Consider the following 25,873-nt stretch of genomic DNA (forward strand, 5'->3'; position numbering starts at 1 on the left):
GCGCTGAGTGATGCTGTGGTGGTGCTGAGTGATGCTGTGGTGGTGCTGAGTGGTGCTGTGGTGGTACTGAGTGGTGCTGTGGTGGTGCTGAGTGGTGCTGTAGTGGCGCTGAGTGATGCTGTGGTGGTGCTGAGTGGTGCAGTGATGGTGCTCAGTGGTGCTGTGGTGGTGCTGAGTGATGCTGTAGTGGCACTGAGTGATGCTGTGGTGGCGCTGAGTGATGCTGTGGTGGCACGGGGTGATGCTGGGGTGGCACTGAGTGGTGCTGTGGTGGTGCTGAGTGGTGCTGTGGTGGTGCTGAGTGATAATGTGGTGGTGCTTAGTGATAATGTGGTGGTGCTGAGTAATGCTGTGGTGGTGCTGAGTGATGCTGTGGTGGTGCTGAGTGATGCTGTGGTGGTGCTGAGTGGTTCTGTGGTGGTGCTGAGTGATAATGTGGTGGTGCTGAGTGATGCTGTGGTGGTGCTGAGTTATGCTGTGGCGATGCTGAGTGGTGCTGTGGTGGTGCTGAGTGATAATGTGGTGGTGCTGAGTTATAATGTGGTGGTGCTGAGTGGTGCTGTGGTGGTGCTGAGTGATGCTGTGGTGGTGCTGAGTGATGCTGTGGTGGTGCTGAGTGGTGCTGTGTTGGTGCTGAGTGATGCTGTGGTGGTGCTGAGTGGTGCTGTGGTGGTGCTGAGTGATAATGTGGTGGTGCTGAGTGGTGCTGTGTGCTGTGACCCGAAGAGCGAGTAAATCACGGTATCACATTAAATGAAAGAAGGGACCGTGTTTTTTGGAACACGTATTCAAAGGTTTAATTTAACATGCAAAGTAATATTTAACCCGGGAAGTAAATGTGGGAAAAGCAGTGTGCCTCGTGTGTAGATGGGGAGACTCAAAAATACTGTACATAGCCACCAGACCATTCCCGATGGAAAAGGGTAGATTGTTAGTAAAGTTAACAAGCTCCTTGTCGTGCATTACCGAGCAGTTCAGAGAAAATAAACACACATAGCACACCTAAGAGCTGCAGATGCATGCTGTCGAAGAGGAAAACGAGGGATCGATAACATGGTGGCTTGTCAACGTCAGCTGGCTTTGTGATCAGAGACTATCCATCAGCGACTGACGTTTCGCATCTCGTAACTTCCTGATGCTGTGTCAACATACGCACGGCTAATTAAGTTGAAGTTTGGCATAAATCCCACGGATGGCGTTTCGGCAATTGGTTTCCGATTCTAGATCTAAGAGAGTAACCTGTTTGCAAGATTCTTCCATTTGAGCAGAGCTTGCTGGACCGGAAGAGCGCGTAAATCACGGTATCACATTAAATGAAAGAAGGGCCAGTGGTTTTTGGAACACGCATTTAAAGGATTAATTTAACATGCAAAGTAATATTTAACCCAGGAAGTAATTATGGGGAAAGCAGTGTGCCTCGTGTGCACAAGGATGATGAAAAGAATAGTAAAGAGGATCAAAAATAAAAATATAAGTACACTGGGAGAGGGGAGGATGTTGAAAGAGACACGGCCTGGCGGCCGTGAAAGTGAAAGTACGGCCGTGACCAGCAACAGCAGGGGTGAATAATTAGGGGGGCAGAGAAATGCCTGAGGCCGAGCGCACGCTGGGGGAAGCTTCAGATGCCTGTGGGAGGGAGGCTGATGGCTTGGGACAGTGTTTTTTGGAACACGCATTCGAAGGATTAATTTAACATGCAAAGTGATATTTAACCCGGGAAGTAATTATGGGAAAAGCAGTGTGCCTCGTGTGTAGATGGGGAGACTCAAAAATACTGTACATAGCCACCAGGCAATTCCCGATGGAAAAGGGTAGATTGTTAGTAAAGTAAACTAGCTCCTTGTCGTGCATTACCGAGCAGTTCAGAGAAAATAAACACACAAAGCACACCTAAGAGCTGCAGAGTGCGTGCTGTCGAAGAGGAAAACGAGGGATCGATAACATGGTGGCTTGTCAACGTCAGCTGGCTTTGTGATCAGAGACTATCCATCAGCGACTGAGGTTTCGCATCTCATTACTTTCTGATGCTGTGTCAACATACGCACGGCTAATTAAGTTGAAGTTTGTCATAAATCCCACGGATGGCATTTCGGCAATTGGTTTTGGATTCTAGATCTAAGAGAGTAACCTGTTTGCTAAATTCTTCCATTTGAGCAGAGCATGCTGGACCGGAAGAGCGCGCAAATCACGGTATCACATTAAATGAAAGAAGGGACAGTGTTTTTTGGAACACGCATTCGAAGGATTAATTTAACATGCAAAGTGATACTTAACCCTGGAAGTAATTATGGGAAAAGCAGTGTGCCTCGTGTGCATAAGGATGATGAGAAGAATAGTAAAGAGGATCAAAAATAAAAATAAAAGTACACTGGGAGGGGGGAGGATGTTGAAAGAGACACGGACTAGCGGCCGTGAAATAAGGGGTGAATAATTAGGGGGGAGGAGAAATGCCTGAGGCTGAGCAGACGCTGGTGGAAGCTTCAGATGCCTGTGGGAGGGAGGCTGATGGCTTTGATGTGGACGCACTTTCCGCACGAGTGCACCACACAAACTGTCCGAGATCCGCAATGGTTTCAGACCTTGGTTTGCCCACCATACTCTCGTCTATTATCCCTTGCGGAATTATTAGGCGAGACCTAAAAAAGGTTAGCGTTACAATGCTATAAAATGTAAATTACTGCAGATCTAAAGCCAACTTATTCTTCATTCTTTTGTGAAATGTGCAATCCTTCTCCAAAACGTGTCACATATTCGGTACCAACAACATCATGTTCATCAAGAAATCCACGGTGTGACTGTGTGTAAAAACAGTGAATGCTGAAAGTAAGACAAACAAAAACAAAGCAGAAGAAAAAGAGAGAAAAACAAGCTTGCCAGTCAAACTGAGCTTAGAATTATGCTGTGAAACCATACTCACTAGATGTATAGTTTGTTGTAATGTTCAACAAAACAAGTCAAACTTGCCCATTGCAATAGCACGAACTGTAAAAAATCCAGAAAATCCGTTGTTGATAATAAACCTGATTAACTGCATAAATGAAGGCACCATCCAAAAATACACAAACTTGTACCTGCTTATGAAGAGACGATGAATAAATCAAGATCCACATGAGACTGCATTCATAACTGACACATTTCCACACCGGTATTTCTCTGTAAAAATAGCCAGCACATACAAAATCAACTGATTATGCACTACCATATTTCATCCTACATACACAAAATAACCCCTTTGATGCTCATGACGAGCTCAGTTCGTCATGAGGCACAGTGCTCCTGACCCGTTTTTATTATGGCCCAGCACAGGAGAAGGATATGATCAGCAGGGATGTGGATAAACATATCTTCCAACTCTTAGTATCTCTGTGATTCCAAACCTCCAACACACACACTGCTTACCCTTGTCAAAAGTTTTATGCTCAGGAAACGCAGTGATCAGAATCACCCCACTCACAAAGCTGACAATATTTGCTGAACCAAATTACTCGAACTGAAGGTTACCGCGATTACCAACGGCCAGCAAACTCCTCAGAACGACGCGTTCAATCCAAACACGCCGCTCTGCCATAAATTCGGTCGTGTACCCCGTCAAATGCCGGGTGATATGTGAGCATCGTAATCGGTGCCATATTAGAGTGGCAATACTTTCCAAACTTATCCATGTTAAGATTACATATACGAGTGATGAGAATAGATAACACAAGATCTTTCCAAGAATGCTAATGCTCCACCTAAATGCACGGTGACCTAAATAATGCTACTAATATATTCATCCGCGAGTACAAGCGAAAATCAAATGATTCGTCCCACGTACGATGGTGGCCATCTTGTAACGGTATGTGTTGTTCTAAGCAGTAAATCAATCTCAATAATTCTGGGCAAATTGAATTGCCCAGTTACCATAAATACATCAAAATAAACCAACTGTGACCCTTTCTTGAAAAATCTGATATTGCCTCATCATGACAAAATTATCTGCAAATCACCACTCTGTTGGTAATATCCCTAGAACATGAACAAATATCAAAAGCTGATAGTGAATCAAGAAATCATGAAAAGGAATGAAGAAAGAACCCAACAAACCCAAAAGTGTCAAAGGAATTAAATGTGATGATAGAAAAATGAGTGATTACTGCACATCGTAACTTTTGAAATATGTACATTAAAGAAAAATGTAATTCTGTGAAGTAACATATGCCCATCTTTTTGTACACACGAGTATGTACAGCAATCACTAAATGTTCAAGGAGCCTAGAACCAATTTAGAGAAAACAACTCATCTCAAGTCTGTCATTAAGACCTCATGGCTTCAATGTGCCTAAACACTTTATCCAGAATATTTCCCTTTGCAGAAAATGTTTATTGATGTCCAATCCAGATTGTTCAGCTATTGGCTCAATGATCTGGAATTTGATCTGCGCAATGGTATGGCGATTTTCCACCCAATGTGTTGCCAGACAAGACGTGGTGCTTTTATTGCATATTCGGCTTTTGTGTTCCGAAACCCGAATCTTTAGTTTCCTTTCTGTCTTGCCAATATACTGCATGCCGCACGGGCACTTGAAGGAATGAATTACGATGTTAGTGTTACAATCCCCTCTGAAAAATAGTCTTATGCTTTTACCTGTATGTGGGTGAGAAATAGTATTTCCAGTGATAACATTGTTGCAGTGTATGCAGTTCAAGCATTTACGCATTCCAACATTGTCTTTTCTGATGGCAGTAGTTTTAGTAGCAAGTAGTTCATTAATATTCCTAGACCTTCTGTGTGCAAATAATGGTTTTGATGCAAAAATACTTCTGAAATCTGGCTCTTGCTGTAAAAGCTCCTACCTTCTTTTGATAATATTGCGTATTTTTGAAGAATTCGCTGTAAATTTAGAGACAAACACATGCGTGAAGTTTCTGATTTTTGTTTTTTCTTGAGTAAATCCCCTCTTTTTGAGCTTGAGTATCCAAAAGTTCAATGGGATATCCTCAGCTTATATATTACATTTTCAAATCCTGAATGGAATATTGACATTGGGTACTCTCCGAAATTATTACTAATATTATTATTATTACTATCACCTTACTCGTAAGAACTGAGAATATGGGAGATTCTTCAGTAAAGTTGGTGAATGAAAGCTCTGGAAGAGCAAAGAGCTGTTCCTGTCGGTAGGTTTTTGATACAAACTAGTACATAGACTTTGTTCACTTATTTCAACACAGACATCTAGAAATGAAACTGCCTTCTTGCTCATGGTATGGGTAAACTGAAGCCTGGGGTTTCTTAGATTAAGCTGACTGATGTTCTATATAAGACTGGCTTCTGACCCGGTCCATATCAGAAACATGGCATCTATGTTACGGCAAAAGAAAAGGAGATGCTCAGTCCATTCTGGGTTTGCGAATATATGGTCTGCCTCAAATTTCGCCATGAATGTATTAGCGTACGATGTGGCTCCAGCGAACCCCATTGAAGTTCCCCTGAACTGCAGATAAAACCTATTGTCCCATGCGAAATAACTATGATGCAGACAGAAGTGGACCAATTCCAGCAAAAATATTTTGTGCGTCCCAATTTTGCCCTGTTGTAGTAAACACCACTTGATTGCCTCAAGACCTTCAGAGTGTGCAATAGATGTGTAAAGTGCGATGACATCTATCGTGCACAATACACAGTCACGTAGGGAAGTCAGGGTCACTTTCTCAAGCTTCGTAATGAAATCCAAATGATCCTGTATATAAGTGTGCCATGATTGCACAAAAGGCTGTAAAATTTATCATGAATCTGCCGGCAGGTTCAAACACTGACCCACATCCCGACACAATAGGTTGGAATGGTGGGTCGTGCAGATTTTTATGAATTGTCGGGAGCATGTAACGTTTTGGTCTTCGCGGATATTGTGTTGATAAATATTTGGCTGTGTTTTCATCGATCCAATCCATATTTAGAGCTTTTTCAATAATTTGTTGTAATAAACTGATGATTTCCATTGTCGGATCCTTGTCTAGTAACATGTATGTATCAGTATCTCCCACACGTTCCCCTACTTTCCTCTCGTAGAGGTGTGTATCCATCAGGACCAGGGCCCCACCTTTGTCCACCTTTTGAAAAGTGATCTCTCTGCTTCTTGCCAATTGTACTAGTATACTCTTTTCTGCTCTACTGAGATAGTAAGAGGAGTTCTTCTTAATCTTATAATTAATTTTTTTTAATCCTTGTCCACTAATGATTCTAACATGTCTAGAGTTTTGTGTGACACTGGAGCTTCGAAGATACTTTAAGGCTTGGTTGAAATTCCATGTTTAAACAATATTAAATGTTTGTTTGGAGAGTATTGAATGTCATGTTTTCAAATATGATGGATTGTATATCAAGGTAAATTATGCGAACCTGAGTACAGTAGGCCGGTCGACTACTCGCTCCCCTTTTTTGTTTGAAACGGTGTGGAAGGTACACACTGTCAGACGCTGCACACTGATCATTAGATAGTTCGATTTTTTGTCTAAAAAGTTGAAGCGAGGTGTGCGTCGTCCACACTATTACTTAAAAAAAATTGTGAAAGCACTTTATTGTTAATGACTGGAACCAGGTGACAGGGACTCTGCTTTCAAAATGACCTTAGTGCAGACAGCTCCTTATGCCCCACTGCAGATTGGCGCCCTGGGCCTCTGCCCAGGGTGCCCATGCCAAAGTCAACCCTATCAGTGGAAAATGCACTGTTTCTTTATGTCCTATCACCGGTGGTTGACAAGTTGTGAGACCCACTGCTTCCCTAATATCAGTGAATTACTGGATTTAGAATTCAGTCGTTCCCGCTAATGGCTCTCTATGACAGCCATGCATAACAATATCAGAATATATTTATTGCAAAGGTGGAGTCCATTACATTCTCTGGGTGGTAAAGGAACATGACCTCCTTCAGCTCAATAAGAGTGATCTCTGCCTTGTCCTGTCCCACTCTATCCCTATATCTGTATTTGAAAAGATTTTAATTAATCAAGCAAAATAAAATATTACCTTATCTTACCTATTACCACTCTATCCCACTAAAATGTTTGTTGCCATGTCTCTACAGTGCAAATAAAAGAAGTAGAACAAGCAGCTGATGGGGTACATCTTATGATGTACTAGCTGCACACGCATTTGCAAAACGCAACTCAATACAGCGACGCTCAAGTGGTTAGTAAATTAGCAGTGTCCTCTGACTCTCTTTGCCTTGCTCGGGCGCCCATGCAGAAGTGTAGCCAATAAGGGCCGTTTTATTGAACGCAACCTCAGCTCTTTCCATGTCTTCTATTTCTATTGAACTGCACTTCCTGTCATTTCCTTGCTGGAAGTCCATATCAGCTAGCTGGTGATGTGCAACAGTCCAAGGAGAGAGTCAACATTTATTGCAAGGAAATATCTGCAGAGTAGACAAGGGCGCCACAGATAAGCCATGTATAGAATTCATCGTAATCGGGATTTGTTTCCCCGTCAGTCTCCGTTATGTTCTGGTACTAGAAGTCTTTCACTGATATTCACCTTTAGCACTAAGGTCTTGGTCATCACTGAGTTGCCAGTGCACTCTAATAGAGCAGAGCTTCACATTACTATGTAGAATATTTATTTCTATTCTCGGTTTAGAATTAAAGTAATTCACTAATACTACATGCCAGTTTTGTGAAATGGCCATGCACTTTAAATTCGTTTCTTGTGGGGATTTTGAGAAGCTAGAAGCCGCTCTCGAGCAGGCTCTGTGTACCACCGTTCAGCTTTAGTGGAATTGTAAGTTTTTCTGCATATGCATTTTCAAACCTATGGGGCACATTACCAAGGGTGGCGATATTGAATTATCGCCGCTTTAGCCGTTTTCGGCAGCTAAGCGACGATAATTCCATCGCCCTATTACCAAGCTGTCGCTAACACCAGTTAGCGACAGCTTGTAGGCGATAGCGAGCGGCTTGGGGCCCGCTTTGCATATCAGCGATATTTATCGCTAATGACATGCAAAGTGGGCGTACCCAACCTGTTAGCGACTGACAGCAGTCGCTAACATCGCTATCCCCTATTACCGAGAAAGGCGAAGCGATGGGAATATTCACGCTAAGCGCGAATATCGCCAAACGCTAACGTCTGCAAATACCAGTTCTTAGCCATGTTATCCAATGGGAGGTGGATAACATGGCTAACAGCATTTTCACACTAATGCTTGAACACCGTGGGTTTTCCAGCGATATTCACGCTAACGCCTGCAATATTATCGCTTTTGAGATAAACGTTGGTAATAGGACGTTATCTCAGCGAAAATATTGGGCGAAGTGCGGTGTTAAAAAAACTAACGCTAAGCTCAGTTAGCGATAAATATCGCTAACTGTTGGTAATATGCCCCTATATTTTTTGTGGATGCACCTTGTTTTTATATAAGGAGTTCAACTCTTTTTATGATTGTTTCTTTTTGTGTACTTTTATAATTTTATGATAAAATCAAATAAAGTTATACTATCCACCTACCACTATGACTGTTTGAATCGTTTAAGGCTGAGAATCTGCTAAAACAACTGATCCCCTCAGAAGATCAGTAAAAACGATAAAATACTTAAATTGAGAAAACGGGGAAAAACTGTGATGTGCAAGACTAGAGGGACCAGAAGAAAACAGAATCTCAGTGAAGGTCATTACCTCAATATTCAGGTAGATATGATGTAAAAGATAGCAAACACCAGTCTTTAGTGGGTGTCACATTCTGAATATTCCAGGTCGTCTGCTAGTCCGCTGGGGGTAGCAGAGGCGCTTTCCCATTGGGGAATGGCCCAGGATAATCTGTACTCTCCTCCGAAAGTGCTCCAATGGCGTGCAGGTACTTCCAGCCAGCAGCCATTGTATAGCTGCCAGCTGGCATTTTTTTTTTGCAGGAAGAAACCCTCATTTTATTCTGCAAAACAAGAAACTCAGTGATCCTAATGTGTTGGTTGGCTAATCCAAGCATGTGGGGGTACATTGTATTTTTTTCCTATTTGTCATTCAACGTGTGGCAGACATCTGCCAGTTTATAGCAGAGGTACACCAATCACCCACCTCTAAATGATCTTCAAATACCTCAATAGCAAAATAAATATAACGGACAGATTGCAAATACACTCTGGTCTCACTACTGACCAACTTGTTTAAACGCAACTGGATCTTATACAGAAGTGATTTTTTGTTGGTAAACGTCTCCTTTTTTGTCCTGCCAACACGAAAATCATTTAGGGGTCACCAGGGGTTGCAGCTGCGACCCCTGGCCTGCCCCTTGCCACCCCCGGCACTGCCTTTGCGAACTCTGGCCTCAGAGGTGACAAAATCAGTGGCAGGAACACAAAAGCAGCACTTTGCTTATTTTCTGTCAATGTTTTACATTACTGTAATGGTGAATAATATTGTAACTTTGACCATTAGTGTAATAAAAAATGAATTACAGTTTGCTCGAATATGACCCTCCCTGACAGCTGAGGTAAGCAAAAAAATATTTAAAATGTATTTTATGTGCAAGCTTGCAGGCGAGAGTGTGTTTAAGTGAGAATGAATGTGTGTATGTGCAAATATGTGTGTTCGTGTAATCATGCACGTGTGAATGAAAGAAAAGGTGTGTAATGCCACCTCTGCTCTGCCTGGCATTTTGGTGAATTTACAGTCATGCCTACCAACTTCCTCCTTTAGTTGGCAGATGTTTAACTCTTTACCGCTGTGGTCGTCTCAGACCACAGTTATCCCCTACGTCTGAAGGGGTGGTTGTTCAAGGGAGGGATTACAGAGAAGGATTATATTTTGGAAAAGTAATTTGACAAGTAATCCTGTGACCTACTTTAGCATGCAAGACAGTAAAGCTTATTAAATGCTGCCTTCAAACGCATTGCCAGACAACCTCGAAGGTAGGGCCCAAAGTGACCCACTTTGTAGCGAGTGTGCCGCGATCTGTCATTTCAGGCATTATAAGAACCTTAATTTTTGTGAGAATCATTCCTAAGTAATACTCTAAAATCATTAATGCGATGCCACACAATAGAGAATCCTGAAACCTGCTAATAGCTCTAGGCCGTATTCAGGGTCGCACTAGTATAGAAAATGGGCCATGGGCACCAAAATGAAAGTGTCCCTTTTTTGTGCATTAGACAGCTAAAAAAAACTGTCCCATGTTTGCAAATGGGGCAGTTTTTAACTTGAAAGACACCATTTATAATTGTTCTGAAGGTATGGAAGACTCCATGCATTTCCAGGAAATCAGCAGTAAAAACCAGCCCACCAGACCATAAAACAGGCCCATAAACAGCAAAAAACCTGTCAGACACTGCCTGATTGCCCTGTATGCCAGTACGACTCTGCCCGTATTCAGACAGATTTTTCTGTATTTAGGTGTGACTTGCTCTTGTATTTTTGCTGACCTAATCTTGAATTCCAGGAGCAAACCAAATTAATTTATGGCATATTCCTGGAATGAAGGAGAACTCCAATCAAACTCTTTGTGATGCTGGGCCCAGCCTTTTGCAGACACCAACTCTGCTCTAATACAACAGCAACAGAGAGGTCCCAAAAGGGGTGTTGAAGTCATACACCTTTATCTGGAGTGCATGAATAAGGGCAATTGCAAAGCATAGAGTACTGAAGAGCTGTCTTATCAATGAGCCAATGGGTTTAAATGCCACATAAATAGATATATCGAAATCGAAATACATTGATGTGTAAGCATACTTTCATTATTTAGGACTTTGACAAAATATAACATACACTTTGTACCTGAGTTTCCCTAACTGTGGTGTTGAGCCAGGGTTTGGTGTGTCACGAAAGTTCAAGCAATAAAGATGTCTTCAAATTTTTTATTTATCATGTAACTTTTGCTTCACTTCAAAGACAGAGGTCAGATGTCAGGTTTTGTCTTCTGAGAAAATGCTGCTATAAAAAAAAAAATGGGGATGGGTGTTTATAAACTTCTCTTACTTTGGAGTCCGAGAAAGAAAAGTAAAGTCAATTATGTGACAATCTTGCTTGGGTACAGGGAGTATGAAAGGAAAGTCTGTAAGATATAATTTATTTGATAACGTAAAAAATGTAAATACCTATAAATGAACTGTACACATTCAGAAGTTAGGAAAGCAAAAATGAAGCACATGTTTTGTAAAACACCACATAATTACACTCTACTCAATGCAACATAAATACACTCCACATAATGCCACTCAGTACCACATAATTACACTTCACATAATTACACTCTATTCAATGCAACATAAATACACTCCACATAATAACACTGTGCCACATAATTACACAACACATAATTACACTCTACTCATTGCAACTTAAATACACTCCACATAAAACCACTCAGTGTGACATAGTTAAACGCCACATCATTACACTCTACTTAATGCAACATAAATACACCCCACGTACCACTAGTACCACATAATTACAAGCCACATAATTACAATTTACTCAATGCAACATAAATACACTCCACATAATACCACTCAGTGCCCATAATTACAAGCCACATTATTACACTCTACTCACTGCAACATAAATACACTCTACATAATACCACTCAGTGCCACATAATTGTATGCTACATATTTACACTGCACTCAATGCAACATACACTCCAAATAATATCACTCAGTGCCACATAATGACATGCCACATAATTATACTCTACTGAATGCAATATAAATACACTCCACATAATATCACTCAGTACCACATAATTACACACCCCATAATTGCACTGAACTCAATGCAACATAAATACACTCCACATAACACCACTCAGTACCACATAATCACACGTCACAATTACACTCTATTCAATGCAACATAAATACACTCAATCAAGTCAAAAGTACTTTATTCGGTTCATCAATGAAATACCATAAAAGTATAATACATCAAAAGTCAGTGTCATGGTTAAATAAAAATAAAAAAGTTATGCAAGTTAACAATCCATACAGTACGTTAACATATTTAAAATCATCCATTAAAAGAAGTAACAGTCTAGAGATATCATATACAAGAAGATTTAAAAACAGAGTGCCACATAATTATGCACCACATAATTACAATCTACTCAATGCAACATAAATACACTGCACGTAATACCACTCAGTACCACATAATTAGACATCACATAATTACACTCTATTCAATGCAACATGAATACACTCCACATAACACTGTGCCACATAATTACACGCCACATAATTACACTCTACTCAATGCAACATAAATACACTCCACATAATACCACTCAGTGCCACATAATCACACGTCACAATTACACTCTTCTCAATGCAACATAAATACACTCCACGTAGTACTACTCAGTGCCACATAATTATACACCATATAATTATACTCTACTCAATTCAACATAAATACACTCCACATAATACCGTGCCACATAATTACATGCCACATAATTACACTCCACTCAATGCAACATAAATATACTGCACATAATACCACTCAGTAAAACATAATTACACATCACATAATTACACTCTATTCAATGCAACATGAATGCACTCCACATAACACTGTGCCACATAATTACACGCCACATAATTACACTATACTCAATGCAACATAAATACACTCCACATAATACCACTCAGTGCCACATAATTACACGCCACATAATTACACTCTACTCAATGCAACATAAATACACTCCCCATAATACCACTCAGTGCCACATAATTACACGCCACATATTTACACTCTACTCAATGCAACATAAATACACTCAATCAAGTCAAAAGTACTTTATTCGGTTCATCAATGAAAAACCATAAAAGTATAATACATCAAAAGTCAGTGTCATGGTTAAATACAAAAAAAAAGTTATACAAGTTAACAATCCATACAGTACGTTAACATATTTAAAATCATCCATTAAAAGAAGTAACAGTCTAGAGATATCATATACAAGAAGATTTAAAAACAGAATGATCAAGTACAATTAATATATTTACCGCTATGTACAGTGGGTCCACATAATTTTCTTCCTTAATCTCATAGCTATAGTCAGGAAGTTAGCTACATTAAAAATAAACCCAATTATTCAACAACAACTGTAAATACAGAAGGGCTGGTTTTACTTGTACGAACCCCTTGTCCTTAATAAGAGGGATAATAAACCTTTTGCGAATGGGATGAAAATGTTCACAAAAGAAAATAAAGTGAACGGTATCCATAATGGAAAATCCGTCACAATAAAGTGAACGGTATCTATAATGGAAAATCCGTCACCTAACCATAATGGAAAATACGTCACTCAACATAATACCACTCAGTACCACATAATCACACGTCACTATTACACTCTTCTCAATGGAACATAAATACACTCCACATAATACTACTCAGTGCCACACAATTACCCACCACATAATTACAATCTCCTCAATGCAACATAAATACACTCCACATAATACCGCTCAGCACAGCATAATTACATGTCACATAATTACACTCTACTCAATGCAACATAAATACACTCCACATAATACCACTCAGTACCACATAATTACACTCTACTCAATGCAGCATAAATACACTCCTTATAATACCATTCAGTGCCACATAATGACATGCCACATATTTACACTCTACTCAATGCAACATAAATACACTCAACATAATACCACTCAGCACCACATAATTGCATGTCACATAATTACACTCTATTCAATGCAACATAAATACACTCCACATAACACTGTGCCACATAATTACACACCACATAATTACACTCTACTCAATGCAACATAAATACACTCCACATAATACCACTCAGTGCCACATAATTACACACCACATAATTACACTCTACTCAATGCAACATAAATACACTCCACATAATATCACTCAGTACCACATAATTATACACCCCATAATTGCACTCAACTCAATGCAACATAAATACACTCCACATAACACCACTCAGTACCACATAATCACACGTCACAGTTACACTCTATTCAATGCAACATAAATACACTCCACATAATACCTCTCAGTGCCACATAATTATGCACCATATAATTACAATCTACTCAATGCAACATACATACACTCCACATAATACCACTCAGTACCACATATTTACACGTCACATAATGCACTCTCTTCAATTCAACATAAATACACTCTACATAACACTGTGCCACATAATTACATGCCACATAATTACACTCCACTCAATGCAACATAAATACACTGCACATAATACCACTCAGTACCACATAATTAGACATCACATAATTACACTCTATTCAATGCAACATGAATACACTCCACATAACACTGTGCCACATAATTACACGCCACATAATTACACTCTACTCAATGCAACATAAATACACTCCACATAATACCACTCAGTGCCACATAATTAAACGCCACATAATTACACTCTACTCAATGCAACATAAATACACTCCCCATAATACCACTCAGTGCCACATAATTACACGCCACATATTTACACTCTACTCAATGCAACATAAATACACTCAACATAATACCACTCAGTACCACATAATCACAGGTCACAATTACACTTCTCAATGCAACATAAATACCCTCCACGTAATACTACTCAGTGCCACATAATTATACACCATAAAATTACACTCTACTCAATGCAACATAAATACACTCCACATAATACCACTCAGTACCACATCTTTACACGTCACATAATGCGCTCTCTTCAATTTAACATAAATACACTCCACATAACACTGTGCCACATAATTACATGCCACATAATTACACTCCACTCAATGCAACATAAATACACTGCACATAATAACACTCAGTACCACATAATTACACATCACATAATTACACTCTATTCAATGCAACATGAATGCACTCCACATAACACTGTGCCACATAATTACACGCCACATAATTACACTATACTCAATGCAACATAAATACACTCCACATAATACCACTCAGTGCCACATAATTACACGCCACATAATTACACTCTACTCAATGCAACATAAATACACTCCCCATAATACCACTCAGTGCCACATAATTACACGCCACATATTTACACTCTACTCAATGCAACATAAATACACTCAATCAAGTCAAAAGTACTTTATTCGGTTCATCAATGAAAAACCATGAAAGTATAATACATCAAAAGTCAGTGTCATGGTTAAATACAAAAAAAAAAAGTTATACAAGTTAACAATCCATACAGTACGTTAACATATTTAAAATCATCCATTAAAAGAAGTAACAGTCTAGACATATCATATACAAGAAGATTTAAAAACAAAATGATCAAGTACAATTAATATATTTACCGCTATGTACAGTGGGTCCACATAATTTTCTTCCTTAATCTCATAGCTATAGTCAGGAAGTTAGCTACATTAAAAATAATCCCAATTATTCAACAACAACTGTAAATACAGAAGGGCTGGTTTTACTTGTACGAACCCCTTGTCCTTAATAAGAGTGATAATAAACCTTTTGCGAATGGGATGAAAATGTTCACAAAAGAAAATAAAGTGAACGATATCCATAATGGAAAATCCGTCACAATAAAGTGAACGGTATCCATAATGGAAAATCCGTCACCTAACCATAATGGAAAATCCGTCACTCAACATAATACCACTCAGTACCACATAATCACACGTCACAATTACACTCTTCTCAATGGAACATAAATACACTCCACATAATACTACTCAGTGCCACACAATTACACACCACATAATTACAATCTCCTCAATGCAACATAAATACACACCACATAATACCACTCAGTACCGCATAATTACATGTCACATAATTACACTCTACTCAATGCAACATAAATACACTCCACATAATACCACTCAGTACCACATAATTACACTCTACTCAATGCAGCATAAATACACTCCTTATAATACCACTCAGTGCCACATAATGACATGCCACATATTTACACTCTACTCAATGAAACATAAATACACTCAACATACCACTCAGCACTACATAATTACATGTCACATCATTACACTCTATTTAATGCAACATAAATACACTCCACATAAATGCACACTATGCCACATACCACCAATCAACATAAATGCACTCCACACCATGACACAATTTTACTAAGCATAATTTCACTCAACACCACAGTTTCAGGCCACACAATTCAACTCCACACATTTCCAATACACACCACATAATTAAACACCAAACAACATATTTCAACTTCTCAACTCCACAATCCACAACTTACCTCCAATCCACACCATATAGTGACACCACCTGAGCACCAAACATCATTCACCATCACCATTTTGCATCAGCGCACCACCTAAGCATCTCCTAAACATCACCTAAGCATCACTTCAGTCTGCCCTTGGAATCTAGCATCTGTTGATTCTCCCCTAGACGCCGTTCTCTGCTCGTGTTCTAATTAAATTACTGTTTTCCAATCTCCTCTCCCGCGTTATTTATGTCCTGCTCCCCCATAACAAAAAAAAGTATAACAAACAAGCATGGGAACAGGCAGGAAGAAGTTGCCAGCAGTACAAGTACAAAAAAATGAGAGACATTTTTAATGTTAAAATCTTTTGTTAATCAGGTTGTTCAGTTGTATATAATGTCGTTTTGGTTTGTATAAAGGTAACAAAAATGCTTAACACATTTTATTATAACTTTTCAATATGATGCACAGCAGCCACGATGCTCTACAAAATAGCCAAATGTTCTGGGTAAACACATAACTTCCCAAAGGCGAGACCTATTGGCTATGCCAATGCTTATTTTTTTACAGACTTTTTTCTACGTTTTTTTTCCTAGGTCCTTCTTTTGAGACTTGTTTCCCAGTCAGGGATGTCCCCTACGTAAGAGGTGGGGTTTTAGCCATGTGGTTTGTGTTGTTATGTAGTTTACATTTAGCTTCTATTTTACTTTTTATGTTAAATAAGCCTCATTTTCTAATGGTGCTTGGTACATGTTTACTATTGCAAGACTGGCCCTTGCACACATTTCTTCCTGATAAGCATTGTCACCTGGTAGTCTGCACAGTTAGTTCCAGGCAGTTGCAGCTTGCATGACTGGTGGGTGGGGGGCAAGTGGAAGGGTCGGGTGAGGGGGTCGGGCGGGAGTGAATGGGAGAGTAATTAAAAAATAGAAAAATAAAGTTACCTCAATGAGTCCTGCGTTCCCTCAGCAGCTGGCCCTGCCCCAAGTTTTCCTGCTGCTTCAGGAGAACAGGAAGCAGCCATCCTCCATCCTCTCCCCTAAGCCAATCACAACGCTGCAATGGCAGCTTTGTGATTGGTGTGGACGGCGCCAGCCGGGCGCCTGTAGGGAGGCCTTTTTTTCTATGTAGGCTGTATGCAGCCTACCTAGAGAAAATAGAGAGTGCGATTGACTGGTTTGGTCGGCCCCAGAGGGATGATCAAACAGTCAGGGCTCACAACAGTAGGCAAGCCCCTCCTCCCCAACCCGCCCGCCCCCAACCAGGTCTACCCTCCTGCCTCCCACCCGCCCCCTACCAGGCATACCATTCTGCTTTCTCACAGCGCGAGAAACAGAAACATAAAATTGTATTTAAACTACTCCGAGAAAGAAGTGGGGCGACGCTCCTCCGCCCAAATGGAAGAGCCGCCCCTGGTTCCAGGATCACACATATTCAGAAAACGAAGCATTGTTTTTTTTTTGTGCTCACAAAAGAGACAACTCTTCTGTTTCAGTCTTATTAAATGTTGTCCTACACCTTTGGCATAGTTTTATTAGCCTGCTGTTTTATTATTTAAATTGCTTTTGTGTTGAACTCAGTGAGAGGTGCACTTCAGCTGGCGTCATTACAGAATGCTGCTGAGATGCAAACCCACTGTCCCCGACCTTCATCCTGAGAAGGAAGATAGCTGTACACTCTGAGGAGCATCCGTGGATGCACTGAGCCTGGGTTCCTGGCACACACTATCAAGGTATGGGGTTACGTCATTCCAGCAGACCTTGCAAATGGGTACTCCCAGTATGCTCTCTTTAGCATAGAGGCTAGCAATAGATAGGAGTAACATTAGCAATATTATGAACAGTTATCATGATTGAATCGTTTGTATTTTTCACTATTTTAATAATGCTAATTACAATAATAAGTCTTATCTTTCTTAGAATCAAAGTTCCAGTTTTAGCTGCAAAGAATAGAGCTTTTCAATAAATGTTTGAACATGCAAAATTGTATCTTTTATTTTTGACACTTTGGGCATGCAAGAGTGACAAATGAAAGGGTTAAATCTGTTTACGCGATTTCCTTGTGAATCTGAAAGATATGTTCTGGGTAACTGACAACATCTATAGCTCTGGAGGTTTAGGAGTTTGGATGCAGTACTATGAGCTAGCCAAAACAGAACAGCATTCACTGATTATATAAGAAAACTCAGTTTCTATGTTATGAAGGTTTGTTGTTCTAAATACACAGTGCTACTAGATTAGTAGGAACATGTTATAAATAAGAAAGAGGCGGAGGATTCCGGTAAGTGAAGTTTATTCCATAAGTAGATGACTCCACCCGTCATGGACGTCTGGTCTCCGTTAAGCCGGTGGTTACAATGGCAAACGGGAAGACACAGCCGACCGTGCACGAGGAAAGTATTTAAATCACAACATGTTATAATACAGTATGCACGGGCCGTGGCTCGTGGATACAACTTTCAAAAGGAAACAATGTTAGCCTCGGGCTTTGGCTCGTGATATAGACGCGAGTCGAACTCACGAGCCAAACCCCACGAGCCAAACCCACGTGAGAGTCAATGCGAGCGAAGCCCGCCATTACACCACCTTCCCCCTTACAACAGTCAATAAAATGGAAAAAGAAACATTGTCGAATTAAAATGGATCTAACCAGAAGTAACACAAATGCCTACAATTTAATGAACTCGTTATATCTCTCAGGAGCCCTGATGTGTCTGCCAAAAGAAGAAACTTTTGTGTGGGAGGGGACATCCTGGCTAACAACAACGCTTGGAGGATCCAGAGAAACCTCCCCTGAGAGTTGCACCGAAGACTGAGGAGCTTGTGAAAAGGAATGGTTAGGAACACTGGGAACAGAAGGAGCATCCATCCAAAAACTCCAATCCAAGTTACTGGAGTTACCATTATGCTTCCTTCCTTTGATAATCTCTGCTTGGTGATCAGAGACTTTCACTAGTTGGCGTTTGTTCCACCAACCCTTTTTTCCCAGAAAGGCTGCTCCCTTACTTACTTTAACTACCTGAATGGGTGCAAAAAATTTTGAGCGTCCTTTCACTACTCTACCTGGACTCTTGATTAAAACCCAGTCACCAACCTGCAGGTCCACCAATTTACCATCTGAGGTACTATCAAACTGTAACTTCATTTGGCTCTGTTTTTCTAGAACAGATTTCTTAACAGAATCCAAATCGATAATTTTACCAGCAGAGTCCTGATGCAACCATGAAGGAAATAGAACAGAACGATTCTCTCTACCTCTCAGCAAGGAAAACGGGGAGACCCCAGTTACGCAGTGAGGGGAGGTATTGTAGTGCCACACTTTTTGCTTTACAAATTCAACCACATTGTAACCACAAGAAATCGCCGTCTGAACACCCTCTTTAACCACCTTATTCCCCCTCTCGACAAGACCATTCGAAGCTGGGGAATAAAGAGAGACTTTGAGTTGTTTGATGTCTAATTGTTTCAAAAATTTGGACATTTTATCCGAAACAAAATGAGTTCCGTTATCTGTGACGATAAACTTGGGAGATCCCTCTAAATCAAACACCCTCTTGAGAAAGGTTATTGTGGAATCTGAATCAGGAGTCTTAACAAAATCAAAGTACATCCACTTTGAAAAATAATCCACCAAAAGAATAATGTACTTATTCTCCTGTTGAAGAATGGAATATGGCCCCGAAAAGTCTACCCCAACTTTCTCCCAGGGAGAGCTAGGGAAATCCGTGGGATGTAGGGGAACTTTCAGTGTGCGCCAATGTTTATCGGATAATAAACACTCCGGGCACGAGTCAATCAAATTTTTAACTTGGGCATCAATTGAGGGCCACCAATAGCGCTGCTTAATGCGCATAGAGGTTTTAGTTGTCCCCAGATGCCCTTGATGTGCCTTATTAATAATAGACTCCCTCAGTTTAAAAGGAGGGACAAATTTCTCACCTCTTCGTACTATGCCGTTCTCAACAGACAGTTCCTCAGAAATTTGGGCAAAACTACGTAGATCGCCATTCAGACTTCTTGGTTCAGGCCAACACCGTGTGGTAAACTCTATCACTTTTAACAACACATTGTCTAAAGCAGTGGCTTCCTTCCAATCGCCCTCAGAAATCACATCACTAACTTCATCCACTGCATCCACAAAGGTAACACATTCGACGTCCTCTACAAGAAAATCCTCCTCATCGTCCTTCTCCATAGCCATTCTAGATAGGCAATCAGCCCGAAAATTCTTGCCACCAACAATATGCTTAACAGAAAAATTGAACTCTTGTAATTTTGAGACTAATCTCATCAGTCGAGCTGACATGGACGCTGAACTGGATTTATCAAAGATGTAAATTAGTGGCTTGTGATCAGTGACCAACTCAAATCTCCTACCCCAAATGTACATTTTAAACTTGTGGACCGCCCAAGCACAAGCTAGGGCTTCCCTTTCGATAGTGCTGTACCTCTGTTCAAACTCTTTGAGTGCTCTAGATGCAAACGCCACAGTTTGTTCCTGCCCATTCACCTTCTGTGTAAGAACTGCCCCTAGACCAGAAATACTCGCATCTACAGTGATAACTGAGGTGGCATCTTCTCTGAAGGCATGTATGGCTTTAGCGGAAACAATCATCTTCTTGATCTCACAAAAAACCTTGTCTAACTCCTGCGTCCAAACGAAACTAGACCCTTTCCTCAAAAGCTTCCTTAAAGGTTCCACTATTTGGGAATACGACTGGACAAACCTTGCATAATATTCTGCAAGTCCTAGGAAGGATCGTAAGGCATCCTTATCGGGAGGAGGTTTTGCGTCTTGAATGGCTCTAATGACTGAAAACTTGGGAGTGATACCTTGGTCCGATACTGTATGTCCCAGATAATCGATCTTGTTAACCGCAAACTTGCATTTGTCTGCGCGAACAGTCATGTTCCTAGACATTAAAATTGAAAGCACATTTTTAAGAATAACGTTGTGTTCGTTTAATGATTTTGCAAAAATCAGGATGTCATCAAGGTATGCCTGCACACCCGCTATGCCTTGAAACATCACATCCATCAGCTTCTGGAAAACGCTTCCAGCAGACGCTAACCCAAAAGGGAGGCGAAGGAATTTGAAAGCTCCGAAAGGAGTAATAAAAGAGGTAAGTTCTTGGGATTCCTTCGCTAAAGACACCTGATGGTACGCTGACCTCAGATCGATCAAAGAGAACCATTTAGCGTCGCCTATGTTAGCCAGAAGCTCGTGGATTCTTGGTAGCGGGTGACAGTCAACAATAATGTTCTTATTTAATGAGCGCAAATCCGCACATAATCTAATTTCCCCAGTCTTTTTGCGTGCGACTACAATTGGTGCGACCCATTGTGAAGAATTGATGGGGGAAATGATACCTTGTTTACACAGATCATCCAACATTATTTTTAATTCAGATCTGACACTCAGTGGGACAGCTCTAACTTTATGACTAACTGGTTGTGCCCCGGGTATCAGTCTAATCTTGTGCTCAAATCCTTTGACACTCCCTACCATTTCCATGAATACTGGTTTAAATTCTGCCAAAATTTCTTGAACCTTTGCGTTATGATCATCAATTACAGCAACAGGTAAATCAGTTTTAAAGGTAGGTAACTTCCCAACTTTAATGGGGTTCTCATCACCTGGAACTAAATAAAGACCCATCAAGGCTAAGTCTTTCCAGCCCACGATGTCTTTGCCTTTTTCTGCTACATAAATTTTAGTGACGGTCTCCCTCCCCAAGCATTGGACTAATCCTTCAAAATACCCTAGCATGTTAATATTCTTCTCCCCAAATGCTAGTGGATTAACATCAGATTCAATCAGTTCGACTCTTTTGTCCCATTTTTCGTAAAAGGTTGAATCTCTAAGGATAGTGTATGGGGAGCCTGAATCCGCCATGACTTGGAGATGTACATTATCAATAATAGCTGCACATAGTGGACCTTTAATAGAATCAATGTCACCATTAGCATCAAGAGTCACGATAATATTTTTAAAAGATTCAGTACATGCATCAAAGTCCACCATATTAACATTCTGAGGTTTCTTCGCAAATCTGCAAACCCCCTGAAAATGTCCAATTTTTTTACAAATAGAACATCGCTTCTTGAGGGCAGGGCAATTTGGGGCGTTCCCAATGTGATCCTTTGAACCGCACCTATAACAAAAGTAAGTTTTTTTTCTTTGGTTAAATTTATTGGGTTGGACTCTGCCTTTATTAGTAATGGCACAGAGAGTTTCTCCTTCATCAGAGTCATAGCAGTCTATAGCATTAACACCCTGTTTAGGTTGGTCCATAACAACTTTGCTGGTTAATGTAGAACGTTCAATGCTAAGAGCAAGGTCTATGACTTCACTTAAAGATGGGTTCTTGCACCCCAGAATTCTCTGTTTAATCTTCCTTGATGCGCAATTAAATACGAACTGGTCTCTTATAAATTTATCAGGAGAAGGTTCGAAATTGCAAGTGATTGCTAAAACTCTGAGTGCAGCGATGTACTCTTCCACCTTCTCGTCCTCATTTTGTTTCCTGGCATAGAAGTTGTGCCTTTCTAACATAATGTTAGGTTCATCACAAAATTGTTTTTTTAATCTTGCAATGGCTTCAATGTAAACGTTCCAAAGGTTGTCTCCACTTTCATCTAGTGAAATAGGTGGTGCTATGGGAACAATACTCTTAAAGATTCGTTGACCAGCTTGTCCTAAACAACCAAAAAGAATAGCGAATTTTCTTTTGTCAGAATACTCAGTGGCATCAATAGCAATTAAATGATTCTCGAACAACCCGAACCACTCAGACCAAATTATGTCTGGAGTGCCTGGTTTGCTAAAGAAAGGTGGAGGTTGAGTAATCTGATGCCACTGGTTATTAGCCATGTTAAATATCAATGCAGAAATATGAGTGAGGTTTATAAATCTAAAATCACAATAACCTTAGCAATAACAAGATGTCATTTTTAAAATGAGCATTTGCGATTTAAGATGTGGAAAAGTTGTTTAAATAACGAGATAAATGTTTCCAATAACGTCTATAACGTTGTAAATATGCAAATTCAACAAATGAAAAGCGTGCGTATCGCTGTAAAGATACGCTGTGCACAACCTTGTGAATATCCTGTGATTATCTGTTGAAAGCGTGCGTATCGCTGAAATGATACGCGATGTTTACATGTTGGTCCAACAACAACGTGCGTATCGTTGAAAATGACACGCAATGTTTGGATCTTTAAAAGAAATTATTTAAATGACAAGTGCGTTGTAAGTCGAAAGCGTGCGTGTCGCTGAAGTGACACGCAATGTTTTCAATTACAACGTGCGTATCGTTGAAGGTGCGCACAACAAAGAAACATTTTAAATCAACACAGTACCTTGTGGTTGCGTCTTGTAAACAGTCTTCGCACGATACCTCAATAAAGCTGTATGAAAGGATATCCAATGAGGTTGATCGTGTTGAAGAAGATTGCCACCGTCCAATAAGAGTTGCCGGTTGAAGAAATTTGTAGAGGCAGCTCTGTTGATTGGAAAACCAAGAGGTTCGACCGTCCAATGGAAATGCTAGTGATTGACGAGGTGCTGAATCAGGGAAAAATCAGCGTGGGTGAGGTGGAGTCTCCGTCTTGTCGCCAAAATATGTTATAAATAAGAAAGAGGCGGAGGATTCCGGTAAGTGAAGTTTATTCCATAAGTAGATGACTCCACCCGTCATGGACGTCTGGTCTCCGTTAAGCCGGTGGTTACAATGGCAAACGGGAAGACACAGCCGACCGTGCACGAGGAAAGTATTTAAATCACAACATGTTATAATACAGTATGCACGGGCCGTGGCTCGTGGATACAACTTTCAAAAGGAAACAATGTTAGCCTCGGGCTTTGGCTCGTGATATAGACGCGAGTCGAACTCACGAGCCAAACCCCACGAGCCAAACCCACGTGAGAGTCAATGCGAGCGAAGCCCGCCATTACAGAACCATATAACACTGTCACAGATAGATGTCGGCGACTTACCATTATCTGGTTTGCCTATGATGCTTAAAGATGAACTATAACTTCAAGTCTTGTGAGGACTGCTGTGCCATTAACCCCAGGGTGCTGATGGATCACTCTTTAATGTTCCTAGTTGTCCAATGCCGGTCGACTCCATGACGCTACAGGTCCCAGTCATGAGGAAGGTCCCAAGCCCATTCAATAAGTGGTTCAGGGTGCTATTCATCAGGCTCGTAGACATCGGGTAAGTCGCACAAGAAGTCCACAAAATTGAAGAGCTCTTCGACTTCACCACACCAGTCAAAATCTTTGATTGAGGCATGGGAACAACATCACTTGGAACCTGCCTTTGGTTCTGCTCTGTGCCTTAATGAGTTTCTCCAAGCCGGAATGACCCAGCCCAACTCTGTGAGTTCAATGAGGCTATGCACCTAATTTTTAGGCTGGCCGATCCTCTGGAGTGCCATCGTGCCCTATGGGTTAAGCTGGTTTCCCCACTCGACTTTCACCAGCGGGTCCACCCTCGGTGCAAGTCCTTTCCGGGATCCCATTGCAGCGGCTTCATTCCCAGCACCACCTGCGTTCCACAGTGGTGCTGACCCCATCCTCATGCCTGAATCTGATACAGAGCCAGGCCAGCATTGCCCGACACTGAGTCCTGTGCTGGCCGAAACTCAACCTTCTGAGTCGAAGCCAGGGCCTCCCTTTTTCAATAGGTCTGAAAATGAGTATTAATGTAGAGTATCTGAGTATCCTTATGGCAACTGCCCACTTCGGGGGGGGGGGCGGCGATGATAACTGGTATGATTAATTGGTGGATGCTGGAGGTCTGGACACCTCCCCAGACTCTGTCCTGGTCTCTCTCCTAGTGGAGTTATGGAGGAATGGGTCCTCTTCACTATGGTGGAGACAAGGGTGGCTACTCTCTGAGGCATTCAAGACAAATGTCTTCAGCTGTGAGTTAGCACCTCATAACCCCTACCTTTTAATGACACCCTCACCGATGCCCTTCTTGGGGCCTGGGCCAAGGCTTGCACATGAGCTCCTGTGAACAGGACAATTGCCAGCCACCATAGGCCCTCTCTGAGAGACAAAGCTTTCCTCACCCAGCACCCCACCCTGGAGATCCTGATTGTCCAGGCCTCCACCTCCAAGGTCAACACTGGTGAATTTCCTAGAACACCACCAAACAGGGAATCCATGAGGTTGGACTCCTTTGTCAAGAGGATGTTCTCTTCTGCCAGCCTTTCACTACAGTCAGTGAACACTGCATGCCGTTTGGGCCAATACACCCACACATTTTGGGATTTGGTTGTGCAAGTGCTGCCTGTAGTCTCGGAGGAGGAAAGATCCATACTGTCAGAGACTATTGCAGATGGCAGAGAAGAAGCAAAGTTTACAATTCGCTGCAGACTGGATACATCCAACTCACTAGGCAGCGCCATTGTGCCAGTGGCACTGAGACGCCATGCCTGGCTGAGATCGACTGGCGTTTTGGGGATGTCCATGCATCCCTTATGGATGTGCCCTTCGATGGCACCCTTCTCTTCAGAGACTAGACAGATTCCGTGCTGGAGTGCTTTAAGGACAGCCAAGCCATTGACAGGTTTTGGAGCCTCCCACGGGCCTATGTCAACCCCATTCTGCCTTTCACT

Source organism: Lissotriton vulgaris, chromosome 12 (genome assembly GCF_964263255.1).
Source record: "Lissotriton vulgaris chromosome 12, aLisVul1.2, whole genome shotgun sequence".
NCBI lineage: Eukaryota > Metazoa > Chordata > Amphibia > Caudata > Salamandridae > Lissotriton > Lissotriton vulgaris.